Source organism: Trichechus manatus, unplaced genomic scaffold, assembly GCF_000243295.1.
Source record: "Trichechus manatus latirostris isolate Lorelei unplaced genomic scaffold, TriManLat1.0 scaffold00053, whole genome shotgun sequence".
NCBI classification, from domain to species: domain Eukaryota; kingdom Metazoa; phylum Chordata; class Mammalia; order Sirenia; family Trichechidae; genus Trichechus; species Trichechus manatus.
The window spans coordinates 13033493-13056167 of NW_004443989.1; the positions used below are offsets into that span (position 1 = coordinate 13033493).

At 40.2% G+C, this 22675-nt stretch overlaps 1 pseudogene; it reads right to left on the bottom strand.

Annotated features, from left to right (window-relative positions):
- Window positions 1–16096: 16096 nt before the first annotated feature.
- Window positions 16097–17210, bottom strand: LOC111820834 (ret finger protein-like 4A-like protein 1; annotated as a pseudogene).
- Window positions 17211–22675: the final 5465 nt, after the last annotated feature.

Genomic DNA, 22675 nt, shown 5'->3' on the forward strand with positions numbered 1-22675 from the left:
AATAAGCAACATCATGATAAATGGAGAAAAGATTGAAGTTGTCAAGGATTTCATTTTACTTGGATCCACAATCAACACCCATGGAAGCAGCAATCAAGAAATCAAAAGACACATTGCACTGGGCAAATCTGCTGCCAAAGACCTTTTTAAAGTGTTGAAAAGTAAAGATGTCACCTTGAAGACTAAGGTGCACTGACCTAAACCATGGTATTTTCAGTGGCATCATATGCATGTGAAAAGTGGACAATGAATAAGGAAGACTGAAGAAGAATCGACGCCTTTGAACTGTGCTGTTCACGAAGAATATTGAATATACCTTGAACTGCCAAAAGAATGAACAAATCTGTCTTGGAAGAAGTACAACCAGAACGCTCCTTAGAAGCAAGGATGGCGAGACTACGTCTCACATATTTTGGACATGTTGTCAGGAGGGATCAGTCCCTGGAGAAGGACATCATGCTTGGTAAAGTACAGGGTCAGTTAAAAAGAGGAAGACCCTCAACGAGATGGATTGACACAGTGGCTGCAACAGTGGGCTCAAACATAACAATAATTGTGAGCATGGCACAGGACCGGGCAGTGTTTCGTTCTGCTGTACATCGGGTCTCTCTGAGTCGGAACTAATATTAAATGAATATTAAATAAATATTAAGATTTTATCAGTTATATGGTTACCAAATATTTTCTCCCATTCAGTATGTTGTCTATTCCTTTTGACAATAAAGTCCTTTGATGCACTTTAAAAAAAATTTTTGTTGAAGTCCAATTTATCTATTTTGTCTTTTTTTTCCCCTTGTGTTTTTGGTGTCATCTCTTAGAATATGTTGTCAAAAGCTAGATCCTGAAGAATCACTCCTATCTTTTTTTGAAAGATTTTTATGGTTTTGGTTCTTAAAGTTAGTTATTTGATACATTTTGGGTTCATTTCATATATGGTGTGAGGTATAGGGCCATGCCATTCTTTTTCATGTTAAGATCCAGTTGTCCTAGCACCATTTTTCTTCCCCCATTGAATGAATTTGACACCCTTGAAGAAACTGTCAATTTTATAACATTGGTACATGTGTCTATCATTATAACAGGACCAGACTTTTTTGATTACAGTAGCTTTAGAAAGTGTTTTGAAATTGGGAAGTGTGAGTCCTACTTTGTTCTTCTTTTTCAAGATTTTGTTGACTGTTTTTGGGGACTCTTGCAATTTCGTATAAATTGGAAGACTGGATTTTTCTATTTCTGCAAAGACTGTTGTAATTTTGACAGGGATTGCATTGAATGTGTAGATCTGTTTGGGGACATCTTATCCACAGTAAGCCTTCCAATCCATTAGTATGGAATATTTTTTGATTTATTTAAGTCTTCTTTAATATCTTTGAGCAATATTTTACATGTTTCATTGTACAAAATCTTTCTCCTACCTGGTTAAATTTGTTTCTAGGTATTTTATTCTTTTAGATTCTTTCATCCTTGGCCAGGATTCCTTATTCTCCTTTTCCGGTTGCTTATTGCTGATGTATAGAAACCCAGTGGCTGATTTATGTGTGTTGACCTTGTACCCTGCTACCTTGCTAAATTCATTTGTTAACTCTAATTTTTTTTGTGAATTCTTTGAAGATTTCTATGTACAGGGCTATGTTATCTAAGAAATGGGATAGCTTTACTTCCTCCTTCACAATTTGCATACCTTTTTTCCCTCATTTAATGTATTTACCACATTTTCTTTCTCCATTCATCTGTTGGTGGACATTTAGGTTGTTTCCACATTTTTGCTATTGTGAAAAGTACTGCAATGATCATTGGTGCACAGGTATCTATTGTTCCTGCTTCCGATTATTTTGAGTACACACATAGGATTAAGATTTCTGGGTCATATGGTAGTAATATGTTCAGCACTTTAAGGAACTGCCAAACTCTTTTCCACAGCAGCGGTACCATTTTACATCCCCACCAGCAATGGATGTGGGTTTCAGTTTCTCAACATCCTGTCAACACCTGTTGTTTTCTGTTTGTTTTTTATTTTGTTTTGTTTACCATTGCTTTCAAATGGGGATTGGGATAAGGTGATATTGTAGTCTCGTTTGCATTGAGGTAGAGGATTTTTCATGTCCTTGATGGTCATTTTAATATGCTCTTCAGTGAAATATCTGTTCAAAACTGTCTTAGTCATCTAGTACTGCTATTACAGAAATACCGCAAGTGGCTAGCTTTAACAAGGAGAAATTTATTCTCTCATAGTTTAGGAGGCCAGAAGTCCAAGTTCAGGGTGCCAGCTCTAGGGTAAGTCTTTCTCTCTCTGTCAGTTCTGGGTGAAGGTCCTTGTCATCAGTCTTTCCCTGGTCTCAAAGCTTCTCAGCGCAGGAATCCCAGGTCCAAAGGACACGATCTGCTCCTGGCCGTGTTTTCTTGGTGATATGAGGTACTCCTGTCTCTCTGCTAGGTTCTCTCTTTCCTATCTCAAAAGAGATTGACTCAAGATATAGTCTAATCTTGTATATTGGGTCCTGTCTAGTCAACAGAGGTGCCTCTAATCCTGCCTCATGAGGTCATAGAAGTGGAATTGTTGGGTCATATGATAATTCTCCATTGCCTGTCTGTCAATTTGGCATACTGTGGTGGTTTGCACGTTGCTATGAAGTCGTCAAGGATTTCATTTTACTTGGATCCACAGTCAACACCCATGGAAGCAGCAGTCAAGAAATCAAAAGATGCATTGCATTGGGCAAATCTGCTACCAAAGACTTCTTTAAAGCAAGGATGTCACCTTGAAGACTAAGGTGCACATGACCAAGCCATGATATTTTCAGTTGCATCATATGCATGTGAAAGCTGGACAATGAATAAGGAAGACTGAAGAAAAATTAACGCCTTTGAATTGTGGTGCTCACGAAGAATATTGAATATACCATGGACTGCCAAAAGAATGAACAAATCTATCTTGGAAGAAGTACAACCAGAACGCTCCTTAGAAGCAAGGACGGCAAGACTACGTCTTACATAGTTCGGACGTGTTGTCAGGAGGGATCAGTCCCTGGAGAAGGACATTGTCTTAGTCATCTAGTGCTGCTCTCACAGAAATACCACAAGTGGATGGCTTTAACAAAGAGAAATTTATTTTCTCACAGTCTAGTAGGCTACAAGTCCAAATCAAGACATCAACTCCAGGGGAAGGCTTTTTCTCTCTGTCAGCTCTGGAGGAAGGTCCTTGTGACGCATCAGTCTTCCCTTGGTCTGAGAGCATCTCAGTGCAAGAACCTCAGGTCCAAAGGATGTGCTTTGCTCCCAGCACTACTTTCTTGGTGGTATGAGGTTCCCATGTGCCTCTGCTCGCTTCTCTCTTTTATATCTCAAAAGAGATTGGATTAAGACACTATCCAATCTTGTAGACCTCATCAGTATAACCTCATCATAGTGATAGAGTTTACAACACATGAGGAAATCGCATGAGATTACACAATCATACCATATGGGGAATCATGATCCAGTCAAGCTGACAGACATTTTTGGGGGACACAATTCAATCCATGACACTCATCATGCTTGGTAAAGTACAGGGTCATCGAAAAAGAGGAAGATCCTCAATGAGATGGATTGACACAGTGGCTGCAACAATGGTTTCAAGCATAATAACTATTGTGAGGATTGTGTAGGATCAGGCAGTGTTTCATTCTGTTGTACGTAGGGTCACTATGAGTTGGAACCGACTCGACAGCACTTAACAACAACAGAATAATCACGTCAGATCACAGAATGGTATACAACCATTTCATATTTTTATGCTATAAATTTATACTATGAGTATATCAAACAGTAAGTGTTCCATCAGTGTTTTTGTGGGCAAAGTTTAATTTCCTTGCTCAAGATAAACTGAAGAACTTGCAGTGCCCTGATTCACTAAAGGACAGATACTCAGGAAGCCTTGAGTGTCATCACTATCTGGATTTTCAGGAGCAATAAATGGGCTTAGTGGTTACGCAGTAGGTATTTTGATGATCGTAAAGATTGTATCTTAAAAGTCTAGTAAATAAACCTCAAAACTGTTCATTAATACTCCAGATCAAGGCCAGTCAAGGTCCTAGTTTTTTATTGACTCGATGGCACACCATCACCAGAACAACAATGATGTGTATATTTGGAGCCCTGGTGGCCCAGTGGTTGAGAGTTTGGCTGCTAATATTTAGAGACAGAGAGGGAGAGAGAGCGCAAGCCCTGATTAAACTGGTTAAGCACTTTCCTGCTAACAAGGCGGCTGGAGGTTCCAAACATGTGGCAATCTGCTTCCAGAAACATTACATCCTGTTTTCTTGGTGACATGAGGTACTTCTGTCTTTCTGCTAGGTTCTCTCTTTCTTATCTCAAAAGAGATTGACTCAAGACACGTACATTTTAATCTTGTAGATTGAGTCCTGTCTCATGTACATCATAGTGGTAAGATTTCCAACACACAGAAAAATCACATCAAATGACAAAATGATGGACAATCGTACAATACTGGGAATCATGGCCTAGCAAGGTTGACGCACATTTTCGGGGGACACAATTAAATTCAAGACAACGACTTTTGTCTTTTGCTTTATTGAGTTGTTTTAATATTTGTGGTTAAGTTTTATAAGTTGTTTTGTTTGTTTTTTAAATTTTGGATATTAGACCCTTATGTTTCCTGATTATTTTCTCCCAATCTGTACATTGTCTCTTTACTTTCTTGAGATCTCCACGTCTTTTTTATGGATCTAATGAATCAATCAGTAGGTAGCTTGCACTGAAGGGAAGACATCCCAGAGAAATAAAAAACACTCTGGCGACAGGTGCTTGACAATGAGGAAGGAGCAATTTCTTTGCTACGACTATGGAAATCAAACTCCCTAACAAGCCAGCCCCTTTTCCTTGATCGTGTTAGAAAATGTACATAACAAATGAATCAAGAATTAGCTTTGCCCACCATTCCCAGTGCTTCTCACATTCTGCTGTGCATTTGATTTATCCATGCATTTGATTTATTTAACAATCCCCATGCCCAAGCTTCCCACAAGACACAGTAAATTTATATTTCTGGGGTAAGGACGCGTGTAATTTAAAGTTCACCAAGTGACTTACATGAGACGAGTTAGTCCAAAGACATGCTTCTCACAATTTAATATGCACATGAATCAAGTGAGGATATTGTTATTTTGATGCAATTGGGCTGGGTTGCGCCTGAAATTCTGTATTTCTAGCAAATTACAGGTCCATGAATAAAACTGAGTGTAAGGAAGTTCTTGTTACTCTCAAGTTAATCAAACCTGATGATTGAATATTTATAAGGACATTTAATGTTTAGATTACATATAAATTCAAATGTCATATTTGTGAAGATTTTATTAACATTGAAGAAAAATTTACAATATAACTTTACAATAAATGTTAACCAAATGATCGACAGAATATTACAAATAATGGTTTCCACTTAATCATTCCCATAGACTCAAAAACTTTAGTCTCACTACAGGGCACTGCTTAAAAGACAGAGATCCCGTTGATAAGTTCTTTACAATCTTTCCAAAATCCAGTCACTTTCACATCAAATACAGATTAATTACATAGCTTCCAATGACATTATACTTGAATATTTACTCCCATATTGACTTAGTTTCTTATAAAATCAACTAAATTACAAAAACTTCTACATGACTGTTTCGTAAGTTCCATTTCATGTACAACATAAATTAACAAAATTAAAATAGGCAGTGTTTGCATGTCTATCTTCTGACATTATCTGTGTTTCCACCATTGCACCCACACCACATCTGAGGATGTGATTCAGCAAACATAGCCTGCTCCCTGCATCTTCCCCCAATGTGACCTTTTAGTCACATCCAACTCATGTGAGGCTGGAGGCTGAATCTTCCCTACCATGGAAGTCTCACTTCCAGTCACTCTCCTTAGGAGGAGGAGGAGGCCAGAAGGTCATCAGAGAGGACACTCACTGGGACTTGGGGACAGTGTCTATTAGAGGAACAGGAGATGTAGACTACTAAGGAGGTAGACAGGTGGGAGATGTTCTGAACCTGGAGCTCCACCGTCAATTTTCCTATCTTGTGAAGACAATTCTGAGCAGTTGTTACGGAACATGGCTAGAAAGTAGGGGTAGAAGTGTAGGGCCAGCTTTGACAGTATTCAGCTGAGGTGTACTGTGTGGAGGCTGGAGGTCAGTCCTCCTGGTGACTTGGGTTGGTCCATTGGGTCCAAATTCAGTTATACTGGGGAGAGGCTGGCCAGCTCCCACATCAGTTCTCTGAGTGCTCTGCTGGAGGATCTGGAGGGTTGTGAGTTTCACTTTCTTTGCGGGATTCTGGGAATTCTGTAGGTGGGCCTTGACAGATCTTTTTCCTGTGGTCTGGATGCTAAGTATAGACTCCCGGCCCCTTCTATGTGTGGCAGACTGTGGTCTGGATTAAGAGATCCTATCAGGACCCTTGGCTTGTGCCTGGGGGTTGAGGACATGGCCCAGGGCAAGTGTTTCTGAAGCAGGCTGAGAAACATCATAAATACAAGCATCAGATCTGCTGTCTGTCATCTTAGCCATGAGGGTAGAGTCCTGACTAAAGTGCTTGGGTGCTGACTGAGATGAGTCAGTGATATCCACTTCTCGTCCTTTAGTTTGTCCATGAGGTGAGAAAAAGTCAGGTCATGATTTCTGATAAGGGACAACACAGAGAAGATGGATTTCAGGTCAGGTTTCCTTACAAGTGGTCAGTTTGTGAGACCAGGGTCCAGGACAGATGGCATCTTGGTTGTGTGAATGGGCATCAGGTTGCAAGGATGCTGTGTGAGAAGACACCACAGGATATATAGTAGGATTTCCTCCAAGTCAAGTGGAAAACAAAAATCAACGAAACATAAAGGCATGGAGCATATCAAATTTTCTTAACAGTAAAAGAAATACGAATTAGGTGAAGAGAAGTACAGCACATACTACAGGGGAAGTCAGCACAGCTGGACTAAACCAAAGCTAAGTTTCCTGAATACAACCAAACACTCTGAGGGACAGAGTAGCGGGGGTCTGGGGACCATGCTTTCAGGGGACATCTAGGTCAATTGGCATAACAAGTTTATTAAGAAAATGTTCTGCATCCTACCTTGGTGAGTGGCATCTGGGGTCTCAAAAGCTAGCAAGTGGCCATCTAAGATGCATCAATTGATTCCAACCCACCTGGAGTAAAGGAGAATGAAGTATTAGCCCAAGAGACAGAAAGGGCCAAATAAACCAGAGACTGCATCAGCCTGTGACCAGAAAAAACTAGATGGTGCCCAGCTACCACCTATGACTGCCCTGACAGGGAACACAACAGAGAGTCCCTGATGGAGCAGGAGAAAAGTGGGGTGCAGAACTTAAATTCTATTAAGAAGATCAGACTTGTCTGACTGAGACTAGAGGAACCCCAGAAAGCATAGCCCGCAGACTCTCTGTCAACCGAGAACTAAAACCATTCCTGAGGCCAACTCTTCAGACAAAGATTAGACAGGACTATGGGACATAAAATGATACTTGTGAAGAGTGTGCTTCTTAGCTCAAGTAGATGCATGAGACTAAATGTCGGCTTCTGTCTGGAGGTGAGATGAGAAGGCAGAGAATGTCAGGAGCTGGTTAAATGGACATGGGAAATCAGGGGCGGAAGTGAAGAGTATGCTGTCACAGTATAGGGAGAGTAACTAGGGTCACATAACAACGTATGTATAAATTTTTGTATGAGAGACTAACTTGAATTGTAAACTTTCACTTAAAGTACAACAATAAAAGAAAAGAAAAGAAAATCCTTAAATACACAGATGGTAATTCTGGGTGGATTGTTAAATTTTAAAAAGTAACCATCTCCTTAATGCATAGATGTGTCCATTAAATGAAAGTATTTGTAAATTAAAATACCAATTGGACATGTGGTTTGTTCCCACAAATAGCCAAAATAAAATCAAACAGTAAAAGAAAAAAAAAAAAAAAAAAAAAGAAAGAAATACAGGCAGTTACTTTGCGTATGAAGAGGTACCCAACCTCAGTGGTGGTCAGGAGACAATAATGTACAATATCAACTTGCTATATTGTTCCCATCACACTGGAGAATATAAAATTTCTTAATATTGTGTCTTGCTATATTATGCAGAAACAAGCTCTTTCCTGCACTCTTCTATGGAGTGTACACGGCTAAAGCTCTTTTGAAGGCAGGTTGATGGGTAATGGGTTTTCAAGGGACGTTTGGGAATGTGTATCACAATTTAAAAGATGCATATTCTTGCATGTAGGAGTCTACCTTTTGGAAAGCAACTGTCATGGATTGAACTGTGTCCCCCCAAAAATATGTGTAACAATTTGGCTAGGCCATGATTCCCAGAATTGTGTGGCTGTCCTCCATTTTGTGATTGTAATTTTATGTTAAAAAGGATTAGAGTGGAATTGTAACACCACCCTTACTCAGGTCACATCCCTGATCCAACGTAAAGGGAGTTTCCCTGGGGTGTGGCCTGCACCACCTTTTATCTCTTGTAAGGGATAAAAAGAAAGGGAAGCAAGCAGAGAGTAGGGGACCTCATACCATCAAGAAAGTAGTGCCAGGAGCAGAGCGCTTCCTTTGGATCGGGGTCCCTGCGCAGAGAAGCTCCTAGTCCGGGGGAACACTGAAGAGAAGAAGGCCAACAGAGAGAAAAAGCCTTCCCCTGGAGCTGACGCCCTGAATTTGGACTTTTAGCCTACTTTAACTGTGAGGAAATAAACTTCTCTTCATTAAAACCATCCACTTGTGGTGTTTCTGTTATAGCAGCACTAGATAACTAAGACAGCATCTGGTTAAATCACTTCTACATGAGTATAGAAATGATCCCACTAGCGTGCTTTTGGTAGGCATACAAGTAGTCTTACAACAGCAAAGAAACAAATGAGAAAATGGTATCTGAAATATATACAAATAATTTGGAATCCTACTGACCAAACTAGGGTTGTAAAATTCTTCACATAGAAGAGTGATGAAAATCAGGGTTACAGAAAACAGAACTATAGCAGAGAACCTGGTTGACTCACCCTTAAATAGTTACAAGATTCTGTCAATTCCTTCCAATTTTGCTGTTGTTTCCCTTGGGGTCTCTTGGGAAATTTCTGGAATAGAACTTTCCTCTGATGCTCTTCTTGACTGCAGGGGGGAGAAAAAACTTGTTAGGTGGACATGCCCCAACTTCCTGTCCCAACCTATGCTAAATATTCCTGGGGTCCAGGCCTATTCATTGTTTTGCGTTGAGGGAGGTATTGAATCACTGTGATGTTTCCAAGGCTGCCCATTCCCTCATCTCAGATTCATCCTGCAACCCATTCAGTCCCCCAGATTTGTCCATTATATACTTTAATTTAGACTCTGTTACTTTTTCCCTGCCACGTGCAAAGATCCAAGACGTATCCTGGCCCCTCCCCTTAGAGATTCTTCGGAACTAGAATGATCTCCTGAATGTGGAAAATTGGAGGATATTGAGCTCTCATTTATTTCTTCCCAGTTCCCCTGTCCTTGTCTGAAGATGGCCGGGCACACAGCATAGAGATGAAAACACACCATCTCCTTGACACCCCAGGACTTTCCATGTCCTCACCTTTGTCTTTGTTCTTTCTCTCTTTCTTGGGGTTTGGGATCCCTGAGGCTTCTTTGGCTCCAGGTTCTACTTCTTATTTGGGCCTAAGGCCTGGGGGAATAGAGCCCCAGATGAGCACTTTATTGAGCACCTCTTGCTTCTTGTTGTGTGTCCGAAGGCCCTGCAGTTCTTGCACTTCCTCTGTGGGTGGAGAAGGAGGGTGGTCAGTGACTCAGTAGAAATGACACGTAGCTTTCAAAGGTCAATATAAGATCAGATTTTAGTAGTTGGATATTGGTTTGGGGAAGGGAACATCTGCATGTGGCCCAATATGTTTAAGGAATTTCAGGATATTATAGTCCCACCCACAGTAGATCAGGGGATTGGGAGGAAGAACTGGAGTGTCTAAGGATGAGAATTATGAGCCAGATTTCAAGAATTTGACATACACTAGGCTGGAAAGGACACTAAATAGGGAGTAAGAGTCCTCCTCAAAGACTCTGAATGGACTAATTAGTCAGGTGAGGAGGTCACAAACTAGGGCAGCCTTGAATGTGTAAGAACAACTTTGTTACAAACACAGAAGTTTACATGTTCAAACCCTCTCTCTGGAATCCATGCAGCCCCTCTGGTTCCTGGAAGGTTCGAGCTTTCACTTACCCTGGGATCCTCCTTCTCTGGTTGGTGAGCCCTCTGCTCCACAGGTCCCCTGCATTACTTCTTCAGGTTCTGGGCTTTAAGAGGTCTGTGAGACTGACACTGTGTGTAATAAACTGCTGTCTGCCTCATCTCCTTGAAGCTTCAGGCCAGTTTTCCTCAGAAATTGATTTTGGGTTTCCTGAATCACAAGATAAGGAAAATATTTGATATAGACAGAGACAAGATTCCTCATGCACCTTCTTCTTTGAGTGGGTCTGAAGGTGCCTCATTGTTCACTAACTCAAACCTAAATCATTTTCCTCTGCTCATAAAGTGAGGTCATCCTCGGTCACTATTACCTACTCCTGCAATGGGACCCGGCCACGGACGAGACTCTTGACACATAAATGGCGAATTAGGTTTTGCACCATTGAATGCCTGATTTTGTTTTATACAGTCTAGCATAATCGAATGTATTAGGAAAAAGAAAGCGAAGTTCCCCTAAACTTACAAAACACTAGAAGGCTATGGGAATGCTACATCTAATTCTTTGCAAACATATATAAAAGTCTAGAAAAAAAGTCTTTCTACTTAAAAGCTAAAATTTCCACCTTTTATATGACAGGAGGCAATTTCCAATGACAAATTAACACATAAAATTGTTATTCCCCCTATTAGACTGGCTGCTTCACAGCTGATGCCCTGGACTATTTGATTTAGTGGGTTATCTTCATCGTCTCATTTTATAACTAGTTTCTAATTAATGCACAATGAATCTATGTGAATAAGAATGAACAATTAAATTATTCAGACTTTAAATTACTTTTGGCAAAACCACCAGGACTCTACGACTGCTTAAGCACCATTCCACACAAATCAGAGCACTCAGCTATATTTAATTTGCAATTCAAATCTTAATGTAATAATTAGAATTTAGAATGATTCATGTGATCAATCTTTAAAACGTTAAAGAATACTTACCCCAATACCTGTGAAACCACTATAGTTTTCACAAGTAGTATTTCCCTGAGCGTTTAAAAGAACTAAAATTAAAAAAACAAAAACAAAAACGAAACTAACCTGAAATCCAGCTCCCTTTCTCCTGTTCGTCAATAAACCCTCAACAGATGGATACTGGGACTGCTCCCTGGTGTACTGTTCAGGACCTGTGAGGAAAGGTCACTCTGAAGGATGTTTCCAAAATAAGGAGCAAGATTCCTTCTCAAAGACTCTGAATGGGCAAATTAGCCAGAAGAAGAGGTCACAAAGCAGGAGAGGAGGCCAGACTTGAATGAGTAAGAATGACAGAGTTACAGGCTTTTATGGTTTTTCAATGTCACGTGATTGCATGTATTCTTTAACCCAATCAGTCCAACACAATCACATTCAATTAGTCAAATAAATGTAATCCAATCTCATGTGATCTAATAAAATCTTTAAATTCCATCCCGTGTTGTAATCCATTCAAAATAATGCAATCAATCCAATCAAATTCAATGTGAATTAATTCAGCCACATTTATCTTATCTAGTTAATCTAATACAATCACAATTATCTAATCATCTAAATTATTAATTTGTTGATTAAGATTTCCAGAAAAAAAACCAAAACACTGGGAACCAGAAGCAGCTACTAGCGGAAGAAGGAATCCAATGGAAGAAGGGAGGTAAAGAGTGAATGGCGGGGCCCAGACATTTGTGTGCGACCCAGGCGGTAGAGCGGGATGTGGATGGGGACAGTGCCAGGTCCTGGCTACCAAGGTCGTAGGATCCAGGCTTCTCCCCAGAGGTGTAACACTGAGCACAAGAGTACTGACAATCGGCCCTCCTCAGATCTTCTGGGACACAAGTTCTCAAGGCATCTCACACTACCCAGTCTACTCGGATCTCACGGATAGGCACTGGGCCCCAGGGAGATATGGACGGGAGTTGTTGTTGTTGTTAGGTGTGGTCGAGTTGGCTCTGACTCATAGCGATCCTATACACTACAGAACAAAACACTCTCCAATTCCTGAGCCATCCTCACAATCATTGTTATGCTTGAGCTGATTGTTGCAGCCACTGTGTCAATCCATCTCGTTGAGGGTCTTCCTTTTTTTTTGCTGACCTGTACATTACCAAGCATGATGTCCTTCTCCAGGGACTGATCTCTCCTGACAACATGTCCGAGTATGTGAGAAGTAGTCTCGCCATCCTTGCTTCTAAGGAGCATTCTTGTTGTACTTCTTCCAAGATAGATTTGTTCATTTTTTTGGCAGTCCAAGGTATATTCAATATTCTTCATGAACGCCACAATTCAAATGTGTCAGTTCTTCTTCAGTCTTCCTTATTTATTGTCCAGTTTTCATGAGCATATGATGCCATTGAAAATGCCATGGCTTAGGTCAGGTGCACCTTAGTCTTCAAGGTGACATCTTTGCTTTTCAACACTTTAAAGAGGTCTTTGGTAGCAAATTTGCCCAATGCAATGCGTCTTTTGATTTCTTGTCTGCTGCTTCCATGGGTGTTGATTGTGGATACAAGTAAAATTAGATCCTTGACAACTTCAATCTTTTCTCTGTTTATCTTGATGTTCCCTATTGGTCCAGTTGTGAGGATTTTTGTTTTCTTTATGTTGATGTGTAATCCATACTGAAGACTGTGGTTTTTTGTCTTCAAAAAAGTTAAGTGCTTCAAGTCCTCTTCACATTATGTCATCTGCATAATGCAGGTTGTTAACGAGTCTTCCTCCAATCCTGATGACTGGTTCTTCATCATATAGTCCAGCTTCTTGGATTATTTGCTTAGAATACAGATTGAATAGGTATGGTGAAAGGATGCAACCCTGCTGCACACCTTTCCTGACTTTAAACCAGGCAGTATCCCCTTGTTCTATTAAAAAAACTGCCTCTATCTATGTACAGTTTCCTCATGAGCACTATTAAGTGTCCTGGAATTCCTATTCTTTGCAATGTTATCCATCATTTGTTATGACCCACACAGTTGAATGCCTTTGCATAGTCAATAAAACGCAAGTAAAAATATTTCTGGTATTCTCTGCTTTCAGCCAGGATCAATCTGACATCAGCAATAATATCCCTGGTTCCATGTCCTCTTCTGAACCTGGGTTGAATTTCTGAGAGTTCCCTGTTGATATACTGCTGCAGCCTCTTTTGAATTCTCTTCAGCAAAATTTTACTTTCATGTGATATTAATGATATTGTTTGATAATCTCCACATTCAGTTGGGTCACCTTTCTTGGGAATAGGGATAAATATGGATCTCTTCCAGTCAGCTGGCCAGGTAGCTGCCTTCCAAATTTCTTGGAAAAGACCAGTGTGCACCTCCAGCGCTGCACTCATTTATTGAAACATCTCAATTGATATTCTGTCAATTCCTGGAGCCTTGTTTTTCACCAATGCCTTCAGTGCAGCTTGGACTTCTTCCTTTGGTACCGTTGGTTCCTGATCATATGCTACCTCTTAAAATGGTTGAATGTGGACCATTTCTTTTTGGTATAATGACTCTGTGTATTCCTTCCATCTTCTTTTGAGGCTTCCTGAGTCCTTTAATATTTTCCTCATAGAGTCCTTCACTATCCCAACTCGAAGCTTGAATTTTTTTCTTCAGTTCTTTCAGCTTGAGAAATGCTGAACGTGCTCCTCCCTCTTGTGTCCGTGATGAGGAGTCAAAGGGGAGATGGACCCAGCCTGAGATGGATGGACAGAGACTCTTCAGACAAGCCAGTAGGGGTGGGTGGGTGCTTGTGTGTTGTGGGGCTGGAGAGATGAGAAGATGGAGTCTCAGACAAAAACACAGGGGAGGGCGCTGGTGAGTAAGTTGGGATTCCTAAATCGAGTTGGCTTGAATATGTTTCCTGAAGTGAGGGTCCAACATAAAGAATAGAAGTTGAAGGGCCTTCTCCCTTAGTTCAGTCTCTCTCTGACCAGGATCAGGCCATGGAATCCTGGCCTTTCGTCCTGTCCCCCGACGAACCACCGTGGAGATCCTGGACACGTCACAAAAGGATCTCAAGCCCACACTCTCTTTTCCCATACGAATCCATCCCTGTAGACCATCTAGAAAGGAGTCCTTCTACTTTCTCTCCCTTTGGGACTTATTTAGCAGCAGCTCTTCCTAGTTCCACCTCCAGACTGTGCTCCTGCCCCCAAATTGCAACTCTTACATCTGACAGGTAGATTCAGAGGATGTCCCACTCAGGACAGAAAGACTGGGACAGTATAGTGAGAATTGGTTATCCAACATTCTATCTTACAGGGTAGCTATGTGTCAGAATCTACTCGAGGGCAATGTCATTTTTTGTTTTTTTTTTTTTTCTGGTATGAGTCAGAATCGACACCACTGCAATGGATTTGGTTGTTTTCTTTATTATTATTTTTTTTAATCTTGAGGTGGCTGCTTGAGTTCAGAAGTTAAGCTACTATGCTGTTTGGAATCCCTGCCTGGGCTCTCAGGCCCTGTCTGCCATGTCATTTGCCTACATCCCTCTGAAGTTCCAGCTAAGGTTTCCAGAATAGGTCTCCATGGTGACAGTAAGCAAGCCACAGAGGAGGGCACCGCCCAAGGGACAGCTGTTAGGTCTTAACTACCTTGACTCCACAGGTCAGGTGATTCAGGAGACTGGCCTCAGGTGCCCAGGTGAGATCAAGTGGGACCTGGAGAACTGAGCCCACCTGGGAGTATAGCCAGGCCAAAGGGTGCCACGTCTTTTGTCACATGGAGAGCTGTGGTTCTGCTGGAAAAATGTGGGACTATCAGGAAACAGCAACAGCGAACTGTGGAGGTAGGAACTCAGTGGAAGGAAGAAGGAAAAGAGCAGATACAGGCCAAGACATTCACCTTTGACCAAGGCAGTAGAGAAGGCATTCAGGTGGGAAAGCTGTCAGGAGCGTAGGAGCCTCCGGTCCAGCGAGACCGTGGGGGGTCTAGGTTTCTTCCAGACATTGCACTTGAGTACTGACAAGATGCCCTCCTCAGTGTAGACAATTTTTAACAATGGTGAATAGGATGTGTCCTTTTTGCAATATTCAAAGATTTTTACATCTGAGAATTCTTTTTTTTGAGCGGTGTCTTAGTTGTCTAGCACTCCTGTAACAGAAATACCACTACTGGATGGCTTTAACAAAAAAATTTACTCTCTCACAGTCTAGGAGGCTAAAAGTCCAAATTCAGGGCACCAGCTTCTGGGGAACACTTTCTTTCTCTGTCAGTTCTTGGGAAAAATCCTTGTCATCAGTTTCCTCTGATATAGGACCTTCTCAGCATAGGGACCCCTGGTTCAAAGGACTTTCTCCACTCCCCAGCACTTCTTTCTTGATAGCATGAGGTCCTACTTCTCTCTGCTCAATTCTGTTTTATATCTCAAAAGAGACTGACTCATATGGAACTTATTACTGTAGACTGAGTCCTGACTCATTAACATAACTGCCTCTAATCCTGTCTTGTTAACTTCGTAGAGGTTAGGATTTACAACATATAAAATAATCACATAGATCACAAAATGGTGCACAACCACACTATAGAATCATGGCCAAGCCAAGCTGACACACATTTTTGGGGGGCACAATTCAATCCATAACAGTGGATAACAGCCTAAGGTTTATTTAGTTTATAACCTTCATAATACACTAAACTGATATTACAGAAAATAAGAAGGAAAACATTTATAAATTGATCTGAAAATCAGAATATATTTACCAAACAAAAATGTAAATATAAAGCCCAAAGAATACAACAAAAATGCTGAATTAAAGGATTTTTCCTGATTAATCTACTTAATTTATGTTTATGATTCATGAAATATTTCATATTTTTCTGTCACAAATTTGTACTATGTGTATATCAAACTGAAAAATGTTCTGAAATTGTGTTTGTGGGAAAAGTTAATTGCCTTGCTCAGGATAAACTGGAGAACTTGCCGTGCCTGGATTCTTCACAGGGCAGATACTAAGGAAGCCTTGAGTGTTATCAAAACTGGATTTTCAGGGGGAAAAATGGGAGAAGTGGCTCTGCAGTAGGTATTTTGGTGAATGTAAAGATATGAGAGCCATTGCTAATGTTAAAAAAGAAAATGTTTCCCATATCTATATCCAGGAAAATCCCCACTTGGTGTAACCCAGGGTTGACACAGAGGTTAGTCAAAGGCACAGTGCTGGCTGCAAACATCTCTCCATCTCTCACACCCACAGTGCAGAAGCCGTGTTCTAAAGACAGTTGAATCTCCACTTGCTAATTAACTGACTCTTGGCAAATGCTCAGATCTCATTCTGGGCTTGTTCTCACATCCACCTCCCAGTAACGGCTGCCAGAGATGAACTGAGGGTAGCCAAGGACACACATGGAGTTGAATCTCTCAGCACGATCTTCTCAATTCTGTTTGAAATATCCACATTGAACCCTCCTCAGGTCATCAGGAATTATGAGGTGGTTGTTGACTGTCAACATCTAAGGTCATATCCTCTTGGAACTTCAGCACCCTTGAGTCCACAAATAGACTAGCTCTCAGCTGAGTCTCCAATTCCTTGATGCTGGAAATCAACTCATGAAGCTGGAAATTCTGTTTGACGTCATTCTTCTGAGTAACCACAGGGCAGAAGGGATACAATAAACCCTCCCCAGGAAGCTCCATCTGCTGTGATTTGAAACAGTGAAAGCAGCAGTCATATCCACATTTCAGGTATATGGGTTTTCCAAGATAACTCCCACATATAAGACATATGCTTGATTTTTTAAATTGTTTAGCCATGACCACTTTCTCTCAGCAGTTTCTTGTGTGGCCTTCAGTGTCTACCACTAGCAGTCAGTTCTGGAATGAGGTCCACAGGTTTTAAAAGAGAATCCCTCCTTCCACCTATTGCATCCTGCCTCTCTTTAATACAATCAGAATTTGATTAAATTCTGACATAATTGAGATTTTTACTGATGAAATAAAGAACTTACCAGGAGAAAAGTAGGTAATTTTCTCTTGAGAGTGATTTATTTTAAATATGAAAAAATTCCTATAGTATCATTTAGGCTAGATCTTGAATATTACATCTGTTGATTTAGATTTAGAATTAAAACTTTTAAAACAAAATATTTGACATCAATTTTAATCCTTATGAATGGAGCTAGTGTGAAATACTTCTTGCTCAAAAAGTAAAATCTTAGCTTTAGATCCAGGAAATAAAACTATATCAGAAGTCTTTTTAGAAATCACACTCATCAGAACACAGTGATTTCTTTACAAGGGCTTTTCCTCCAGATTGTAAAGATCCTATCTTAATTGTCTGGTAAATAAACCCCAAAACTGTTCCCCAATTCTCCAGGTCAAGGCCAGACAAGGTCCTGATTTTTTGTTAATTTATTCATTGGCATGTCACCAACAGAACAATAACAATATGTGTATTTGTAGCCCTGTTGGCCCAGTGGTTGAGAGCTAGGCTGCTAATATTCAGAGAGAAAGAGAGAGAGAGAACAAGGCCTGATTAAGCAAGGTTAAGCACTTGGCTGCTAAGAAGGAGGCCAGAGGTGAGAACCATGTGGCAATCTGCTTCCAAAAAGATTATAGCCTTGGAAAGCTTATGGGGCAGTTCTAGTCTGTCCTATGCTGTCACTATGAATTGAAATGAACACTTCAGCAACAGGTTTTTTTTTTTAATGTACGTATGTATATAAGTATATGTATACATGTATATATAATCTTATTATACTATTATTTTAATAATAACAATAAAATTCAGGTTAACGTCTTTCTGGTCTTCTCTGCTTTCAGCCAAGATCCATATGACATCAGCAATGATATCCCTTGTTCATGTCCTCCTTTGATTCCGGCTAAATTTCTGGCTGTTCCCTGTTTGATATACTTCTACACTGACTTTAAATGATGTTCAGCTAAATTTTACCTGTGTGTTATATTAATGATATTGTTCAATAATTTCCCCATTCTGTTGGATCACCTTTCTTCGAATGTGTACGAATATGGATCTTTTCCAGTCGATTGGTCAGGTAGTTGTGTTCCAAATTTCTTGGCATAGATGGTGAGCACCTCCAACGCTGCATTCATTTGATGAAACTTCTCAACTGGTATTCCATCAATTCTGGAGCCTTGCTTTTTGCCAATGCCTTCAGTGCAGCTTGGACTTCTTCCTTCAGTACCATCAGTTCTTGATCATATGCTACCTCATATGCTACCCCATGCATCTGTCAATTTGTGATATTGTGGTGGCTTGCATGTTGTTGTGATGCTGTAAGCTATGTCACCGGTATTTCAAATGCCAGCAGGGTCAACCATGGTGGACAGGTTTCAGCTGAGCTTCCAGACTAAGACTAGGAAGAAGGACCCGGCAGTCTACTTCTGAAAAATTAGCCAGTGAATATCATATGAAGAGCAAGAGGTCATTAAAAAGACAGGAAAGAAAGGAAAGACCAAAATGGATATCAGAAGACTTGCTCTTGAACACAGATATAGCTAAAACAAGGGGAAGAAATGAAGAGGTAAAAGAGCTAAATAGAAAATTTCAAAGGGAGGATCCAGAAGACAAAGGAAAGTATTATAATGACATATGCAAAGACTTGGAGTTAGAAAACCAAACGGGAAGAACAGGCTCCACGTTTCTCAAGCTGAAAGAACTGAAGAAAAAATTCAAGCCTCAAGTTGCAATATTGAAGGATTCTATGGGGAAAATATTAAATGATGCAGGAATCATGAAAAGAAGATGGAAGAAATACACAGTCACCATACCAAAAAGAATTGGATGACTTTCAACCATTTCAAGAGGTAGCACATGATCAAGCACCAAGGGCACTGAAGCAAATACATAGAAATTAAAACTTATCAGTGGTTCTATTATACATAGGGTCACTCAGAGTAGGAACCGACTCCATGACACCTAACAACAACAACAGTGGTGAGAGGGAAGGGAAAGGGTTTTTTTCTAGGGGCCATTGAATTTATGTTAATGATGGTGGATTAATTTAGAAAAAGATTATGAGAATGGTCGACATTGAGAATGTAATCGACGTTATTGAATTACACTTGTAGAAATTGATAAATTCACACAGGACTTGTTTTGTATATTTTGAAGAAATTAAAAAAAAAAAAGAAGGCTTGTTTACCATCATCATGAAAATCCCTGGGAAACAATGGGCAGAACTTGGAAAGGGCACTGGCAAGTAATGAGACAGTCTGGGCCTGAGAGCTTGTCCAGCAATTCTTAACAGCACTATTGCTTGGATTCTGATCTCTGAAGCCACCTCTCAGAGGGCCTGTCATATTCAGCATACTCTGGGAGAAAGCAACACCGATCAGAAAACCAGTTTATGACAGTGGTGGCTGGGGCACAGAGATGGCTTGCTAAGCTCAGAACCTCCCTTCAACCTGATATTAGGATGATGGGCAAGCCTTTGTCACTCATCTGCTCCTGTGTCTGTGTCCTTTGTGGGACATGTCCTGATTCTACCCATCTAGGGACAGATCAGAGATGGGATGGGGGCAGTGATACAATTGGGAAGTGGAATTAGGAAAGGCTGTGGCTGATAGGTCAAATTTGGTAGGCATTATGACGATGTCTACTTAGGCAGTCTCCAGGATGGAGTACAGATGGAGATGAGGGACCTGTATTCAAAATCACTTTGTAATGTGTCCAGGGTCTCCACCGCCAATCCTGAGAGGCTGGGAAGAGAGCCTAGAATCCCAGGACCTGATCCTGGCCATATAGAGCCTGAGTGCCGAAAGTAACCCCATCAGCTCCTGTTCCTTTAGCTGGACTTTTCCTCCCAGAAGCCCGTTCAAAGCCAACTTGTCTTAGAAATCACCACTTACCAGTCAGTGTACTCTCCTGATCACAACCTCTGACTCAGGTCTCCTTCTCTCATCTCTTCAGCCCAACAGCACTCCTACACATCCACCTACACTTTCCCAGGATGTCTTACTCACAAAGGGGCTCTGCCCAACCAACTCAGCCTGAAGCTTGTTCCCCTTTAACTCAACAAGTTTAACTCACATAAGAGAGAAACCCTATATTTGCAATGAATGTGGAAAAGCCTTCAGTTTTCATTAATCGTTTAATTGACACATGCTAATTCATACTGATCAGAAGCAATATAAATTTCATCAGTGTGGGAAAGCCTTTAGACAACGCGCTAAGCTTAGACAGCATGACGTTACTCACACGGGAGAAGAAGTATATAAATATCAGCCATGAGGGAAAGCCTTTAAACGATATTCTGACCTTAGACAACATGAAATAACTCACACTTGAGAGGAACCCTATGTCTGTAATCACTGTGGAAGAGCCTTCACTGACTGTTCAAATCTCCATCAACATAACCATGTTCACACTGGATAGAAACCATAAATGTCAGCCATGTGGGAAAGCATTTATTCAAAGTTCTCATCTTAGACAACACGGAAGAACACACATAGGAGAGAAACTCTATGTCTATAATCACTGTGGAAGGGCCTATAGTGACTTTGGAAACATTCAACAACGTGAATTCATTTATACTCGAGATAAACAATATAAATGTCAGTCATGTGGGAAAGCATTTAATAAAAGTGCTAGCCTTTGAGAACATGTAAGAAGTCACACTGGAGAGCAAATGATAAATACAATGAATTTGGAGAAACCTTCAGACACAGCTCCCAAACTTATATACACAAGACAGCTCACATGGGAGATACAGTACGCTTGTCATCAATGTGGTACAGCTGTCAGAGAGAGCTCTCCCCTTTATACACACTAAACAACTCACAAGAAGTAGAAACCCTATTTCTGTAATACATGAGCCTTCACCAAAAATCTCACATTTTAAGCTGCCAGAAAATTCACATGGAGATAAATCTTACTTCTGTAATAACTGTGGAAGAACTTTCAGGTGCAGTTACAGCATTGGAATACACAAGAAAACTTGGAGTAGGAATAAACCCTGAAGAAATAAAGAAATCAGGAAAGGCTTTGCTCGGAGTAGCAATCTACTTGGGAGCACAAGATAATTCATGCTGCAGAAAAAGTTCCATGAAATAAACGTGGAAATCCCATTACTCATGGAGCAATATTTTTGGGACATGAGAGGATTCCCACATGCACAAAACACTCTCAGTGTAACGAATGAATGAAAGTCTTCAGTGATCGCTCATTCCTAAGTAAAAGTTAAAGATATCATGTTGATGAGATACTAATTCTAAAGTCAAAGTGGAAAAGCCTTCACCTGGATTTCAAATCAGAAAACTCATGCTGGGAAAATACTCAACAAAGAATTTTTAACATGCAATTGGCACAAGAATTTTTAACATGCAATTGGCACAAGAATTTAGACCTCTATGAAATGCCTAATTATTATAAATACATACCATAAAGAAACAGAATGTTAAAATGGTTTTTGAAATTACAAATATAGTATTTGGTAACAAATAACAAACATGAAGCAAACCACTGCAACAGATAAGTACTTGCAGATATGTAGACACTAATAGTTATTGAAAATATATATACATTGTATATATACATAAACGTTGGTATATGTCTTACAAAACATGAAACATTATGCTGAATAATAATGGGCCGTTTTTCCTTTAATACTCCTACTGTCATTGTTGATGAGTTAGACACTTTCTATTTTTATGCATATCTAAGCATACTTACAAACATTGAAATCAATCAGAAAATAACGTAGATGGGCTAGGAGAAAAACTTAGAACACTATATGATGCATGTCCTCTATTTTATTAGTTCTAAATGTTTACATACATGGCAAAGATGAATGGAAACATGGAAAAATAAATATTTTGTGACTAAGTACTCATGTTGCATTTATTTCTAATGCTTAAATGTCTCACCTGACATTTCCCTCATAACTTAAAAAGGAATTGAATTTCATCTGTTAGAAGGATTACGTTCATCAGTCCTGGAGGATTTTGAGTACCTTGGCAGGAAAATCAACAGAATTCAGGGTCAGAAAATGCATCATTTCTTACATTTAAATTTAGTTGCCAAGGAACGTTTTCCCCATCAAGAACACAGAGATAACTGAGAGAATGAATAGATGGGGGATCTTTGCAGACACGGAGAGAATCTCATTTTCAGAATGCCTCAGAGCTGCTGGGGTCGAATACACTAACTCATGTTTATTGAATCACAAAGCACTGCTCCTTTGATATCTATTATGCATACATTTCCTACCGATACCCACTCTTAGTTCTGAATGAAATGATACTGAGAAAGAAAATACTGAAGAAGGAAATGTTTGCAAGGATAGAATTCCCATTTTGTAAGTTGAGCTTTCATGAAAGCTGCCCAGGGAGAGGGCTAGAGCTGCATAATAAGTTCTTGTCCCTCTCAGAATAATTACTTTTTCTTTCTTGTCTACAGCATTGGTTTAACCCTCAGCCCATTAAAGAATAATTGTTTGAGCTATGACTTTCAAGGGTCTATAAAGCATTTTATGTAGGCTGCAACATATATTTTGTGTGTCTTAATAGC